Genomic DNA, 6513 nt, shown 5'->3' with positions numbered 1-6513 from the left:
TATATATATATATATATATATATATATATATATATATATATATATGTTTAGGTTATTCTATTCTAACAAATTATTGTGTGGATCTAGGAATGATTGTGGACCAATCATTTTAGTTATTCTAAAAAAATGATTAATAAATATTATTGAATTAAAGATAATTGAAAAATACCATCAAAATTCATTATAAGGGTATTTTAGTCAAATAACATAATTTTAAAAAAGAAAAATTACAGATTTTAGGAAACAATTAATTCTCTAAACTTTAAAGTTTTGATTTTTCTTAATAATAATTATATTAATTCGAACATTCTAAAAGAATGTATTTATATGATCTTGAAAAACTCATTCTATTTTAACAGAATACTATAAACATAGACTATCAAAATTAATATTTTTTAATTTATACAAATTTTATATGAAACGAATTTTAATGTTTTAGAATCTGTAGCTACATTCATTCTTAAAGAATACAATTATGAACATAAATTACATCCATTCTGAAAGAATACTAATACATTCTAAGGGGATATTGATGTTAATACTAATACATTCTAAGGGAATATTGTTGTTAATCCATTCCAACAGAATAAAAAATCGATTTTGAATGAATAACATGTCCATTATGTAAGAATACAAAGTCATTATCATGTTGGTTGTTTCACATCACTATGTAATTGAATCCTTCCTTGTTAAATGAGCCCCAACAAGATCCAAGAAAGTCTTGAAAGCTGGCAACTGTAATTGAATCTAAACAATAGAATTCTGATTCACTCTTTCTTTATCCCCTTGACATCGGGAATGGAATCCTATACACTTCAAATCCTTTATCTATTGAACATTATTAGAATCCTAAAAACAATATTGGGATTATATCCGAGCAGTATCACCTAATGGATTAACAAAAGTAGCCATTAGACAAAATCATGTTACCTCATGTTCTCCCAAATATGTATTGGAGAGAGGGTTTTCAACCGATCATGCCTTATCATAACACTTTTATAATGAACTTTTTCAATCAGATAACAACATATGAGAAATTGAAAACGAGTTACATTAGCAACCAATTCATTTAGTGAAAGAGAGTAGATGGAGTGAAAAATAGTCAAAAGAAGAGTTATAGAGATATAATTACTGAGAAATAAATATACTAACAATCACATTAGGTATTTTGATACAAGATTCAACGTGAATCACAAAGTAATCTTGAAAAAAATAGAATTATTACAATAGAGAGAACGATAGAAACACCCAACTTAACTATACTAACAATTACATTGGGTTAAAGTATAATCCTAGCTAATCAGAATGTGAAAAAATTTAAAGCAACTAAAACAATACCTTTATGAAGACTTTTGGTGGGTTCTTCATCAGGCAAAAAAGTGGCATCCCGAATTGTCCAACAAAGTCCCATCCAGATGAACTGGAAATAAAAAGTATGCTCCGTTGTGTCGTTGCTTTCTACCATCGGTTAGTAGCAGACGAAGAAGAACGAAATGCCTTCATCATGTAAATTCATGTCGTCCAAACCTTGATCATTATTATCGGTTTCATCTTCCTCACCACCTGTAAATAATAAAAATGTGTATTTAATCACATGTGATTGTAAAAAGTTATTTTTAACAATCATATATGATTCAGTAAAATATTACTTACCTGCTCTTTCAATATCTTCACCTCCCTTATCTTTATTTTTTCCTTATTGTTCCTCTCTTCCTTTAACAATCCCAGTTTCTTCTCCCATACCTACATATATATTAAGGTACATATTTAATCACATGTGATTTTATAGAGATTTTTTAAAATACACTTACCTCCTTTAATATTTTTCCCTCCTACATTCTTCTTCTTTGCTTCATCATTGTCATCTTCATCATCATCACTATTGTCATCTTGAACATCATCATTCCTATTTTTTCTTGATTATCTTCATTCACATCTTTAAAAATTGCATCAGAATTAATTTTCAAATGATTCAAGGTTACTTTTTCTGGGAATTTATTTATTCCATCCTTAATCAACATATCTAACTTCATATACTTAATCATAACCATTTCCTCATAAGCATGCATAATAAATGAATTAAAAAATATATAAATATATATAACTAAACATCTAAAATATTAGTAAATAATGATAAGTTTTAATATAATTGTTGCCATTAAATTTACCTTTTCATTCAATTCTTCCTCAACAAACTCATCGTTAAAATCCCCTGTTCCAAAACCGCCAACCTCGTCCTTTTCAAAAGTTTCTCTCATCTTTATCTTCTATGAAGTCCAGTGGCAAATCACTAGACGTGTTCTTTTAACCTTAACTACATCAAATTTGATTCTGTCAAGATAAAGCACTGCAAAAAAAAAAAAAAAAAAACAAAAACAAAAACAAAAACAAAAAACAAAAAACAAAAAAAACAAAAAACAAATTATAGAATATCACATGTGATTTAATAATTTATTATATATCATGTGTGATTTAAAAGTATATACTTTTAAATCACATGTGATTATAGTTATATAGGTTTTAATATTTGTAACAGACATTAATAATCACATATGATTTGACAATCATATGTGATTTAATGAGATTGCTTTTAAAATCACATGTGATTATATGTATGTAGGTTTAAAGTTATTTAAAAGTATACTTTTAAATTATGTGTGATTATAGTTATACATGTTTTAATTTTGTAACAAATTCTATTAATCATATATGATTTTAGAATGATATATTATTTAAGAATCTGACATTTAAATCACATGTGATTATAACTACTCATGTTAGAACATATGTTATAAATACATAAAAATCATATGTGATTATAAAGATATTTAAATAGAATAAAATATATTAAACGTACCACTAAATAAGCACATGGTCCATCAAAATTGCTTGTTGGATTGGATGGATCAAAAGACTGATTGTTTTTAACCAAACAATCTATCAGATAAGAACACCAGTCGATGTTGCTTATTTTCGTCTTGCGTGTTATGTAGTTCAATGGGTTGGTGTTTGCTTTTCCCTGAAGAGCTTGATTCTATCAACGAGTTGATCAACAAAGATACAAAATTTATCGTCAAATTCATATCTGCCTTATTGGTGGAAACAATCTTCATCTTTATATCTTGAAGTCGAATCATCTTCTTGTCTTCAAACTGGTTTGTCCATTCTTTATAACATTTATCTTCTTTTGATCTGAACGGAAGTTTTGAAAACTGTTTTCTTCCCAAAGGAAATCTAAGAATTTCTTTCACCGATTCTTTGGTGACATCAATCACTCTTCTTTGAAGAATTATCTTCTTTGTCTCCGAGTCAAAATTCTTAAGAACAAAGTAGCTTAATGTTCGTGGAACCTTTGTCATCTTCATCTTTAATATCCCCCCAAAACCCATCCATTTCACACAATCTTTTTGTACTTCAATGAAGCCTTGTATAACTGATAGCAAAGCTCTAGGTGTACACCTATCATCAAATATATCAATTAATGAATTTAATTTATATGTTATAATAAGAACTAATGAAGTTATTATACATGTTTGATAGTTTAATCACATGTGTGTTAACTGAGAAAGACATGAAATATGTTTTGAATAATCACAAGTGATTGGTTTTTGAATCATATATGATTTAATAAATTTTTGTATAATCACATGTGATTTATTTTTTCGTATATAAAATATATTAATCACATGGTGATTAATTTTTTAATCATATATGATTAATAAAATTATTTAAGAATCAGAAGTGATTGATTTTTGAATCATATATGATTTTAATAAATTCTATTTTTTGTATAAGCACATGTGATTGATTTTTTTTGTATATAAAAGATATTAATCACATGTAATTTAATAAAGTTATTATTAAATCACATATGATTTAATAAAACTATTTTTTTGTATAAAGTTGTTAATCACAAAGTTATACCTCCTTGTGATTGTATCGAAATGCTTATTTATTATCTTCTTTCTTCTTCTCTTTATCTCTTTTGTTTCAGAATCCGAATCTTCTTCGTTTTCATCAACTAGCTGATCTTTTGTTTTTGAAGCTATGACTTTTCTCTTCCTTGCCTCGGGTTTTTTTTAGGTAGTACGATACTTGTTATGAAAATAATAATCCTATATTAATACATTTATAATTGACCAACAAGTTTTAATAATGAAGTAATAATTAATAATTATGTAATTTTAAATACATATTATAATCATATGTGATTGAATTATACCTTTATCGTGTTTTAACTTAGACCTTCGTTCTGTTGTGTCTTCTTCATTTTCTCTTTTTTCTTTTCCTTTAAAGAGACAAATGATAAAAAAAAATAATAAATTATTATGAATATATATATATATATATATATATATATATATATATATATATATATATATAATCACATATGATTAAATTATACCTATCTCCTTCTTTTCCTCAGTTCTCCTCTGTTTTTCTGCTGCTATACTCTCCATTTTTCCCTTTTTATCTTTTTGTGTTGGATTTTTTGAGATATAAAAATACTTATATAATCTGAAAATCACAAAGTCATATTTAATCACATGTGATTAAAAATCTTTTGTGTACATATAGTGTTCGTAATGGATAATAATCACATGTGACTGAACCTGTTTTGTTACATAAGAGGTACAAATCACATGTGATTAATAACAAGTGTTGGTTTTTTTGTTTTATAATCATTTGTGATTAAAATATACCTTTTTCAACTTTCTTTCGTGATGATTTTCTTGTCGTTTTTGTTTCGGTAGGTTGTTTCTGTGAAGGATTTTCTTTGTCTTGTTCTAAAAATATATAAATACATATATAATTATAAAATCATATTTGATTATACACATAAAATATATGAATCAAAGCTGATTATTTAATTATTGAAGTATTACTTACTATTTTCAGTTGATCTTCTAGCTGTTGCTTTGGTAAACTTTTTAGTTGAAGTTTCTTTATGCATTGGCTCTTCTTTATTAGTTTCTGAGATGTACAAATACAAGTATTATAACAAAATCGCATATGATTAATCCAAGTCATGAGAAATAACAATAAATTGTTTATATACATAGTAATCACATGTGATTCAAGCTTTGTTGTATGTAAAAAATATGCTAATCACATGTGATTCAATCCTTTTGGAGATTATAACATCAACAAATCATATATGATCGAACAAATTCATTATAAGTTCAAACTCATCAGCAAATCATATATGATTGAACACAATCATTTCCATGTAAGATTGTTCATAACAGATTGTAATCACATGCGATTGAATATGTTTTTGATATATATATATATATATATATATATATATATATATGTGTGTGTGTGTGTGTGTGTGTATGTGTGTGTGTGTGTATAAGATGATAATCGCATGTGATTAAACCATAATATGCTTTTTATGACAATAATAACATGTGATTAATGAATAAAACTTGTTTTTCTAATCATATGTGATTTTAATCATATATTATTAAAACTATTATGAGTATAAAATGTGTAAATGACATATGAATTCAATCAAATGAATTCGAGATTGAAAACAGTCATTATAAATAAAAATTTGTTGCTCATAATTGAATGTAAATCACGTATGATTTCTATCATATGTTACTAATACAGATATTATCAGAAAATCATATATGAGTAAACATCAAAAAATAATATATGATTAAAGACTGTCAAATATATTAATATGACACAATGTTAATAATATGTGATTTAAAACATAATATTACGTGTATCGAGTGTTTTTTTTTTTTATCATTTTTTATTCTTTTCTATGTTTTTTCATATGTTTTTGGTTTTTCTACATGTATAAAGCGAGATTATTATCGTCGAAATCAGTAGATAAACAAAATAAACAGTTATTAATAAAAACCAGAGCATAACAATAAAAAAATCCTAGATAATAGATAAAATCCACTATTATTCAACTTTATTAGGTCAATAGCTAGTAGATAATCATAAATGATCAATCCATATCATCATAATCAATAGATAATACTCGTAAATGAAAAACAGAGTATAAGATTAAAAAAAACCTACATAAAACAATCGATAACATTTAAAATCAAGTGTTATCAACAAAAATCTTTCAGTAACTGTTTATATTTTGAAAACAGATAACGATATCTCAAATACTAGTGTAAAGTTCATTTCCCGAATGTTGTGAGTTCAAAACAAAATCAAGGAATGCGTCAATTTTTACCTTGATCTGAAGCATCTGTTCTCGTGAAATCAGTCGTTAACGAAAATTTTGATTTTATCAAGCTTTTTTTGTTCGATTTTGATAATTATCGGTGGAGATTTACGGTTTTCTCGAAGGTTTTCTTTCTAGAAAAGTAGGGAGAGAAGTTATGGGGAACAAAATGAAAGGGAACGAGTACTTATGTGACGAATGATTCAGTTTCGTTTTGCATTTATAATATTGACCCCGCACTTTCAATTTTTTTTTGCATCTAGTTTTTGAATTAATTACAAAATTGTCACATTGTTAAATTAAAATGTAACTTT

This window comes from Lactuca sativa, chromosome 8 (genome assembly GCF_002870075.4).
Source record: "Lactuca sativa cultivar Salinas chromosome 8, Lsat_Salinas_v11, whole genome shotgun sequence".
NCBI classification, from domain to species: Eukaryota; Viridiplantae; Streptophyta; class Magnoliopsida; order Asterales; family Asteraceae; genus Lactuca; species Lactuca sativa.
Note: the sequence above shows the minus strand (reverse complement) of the source record.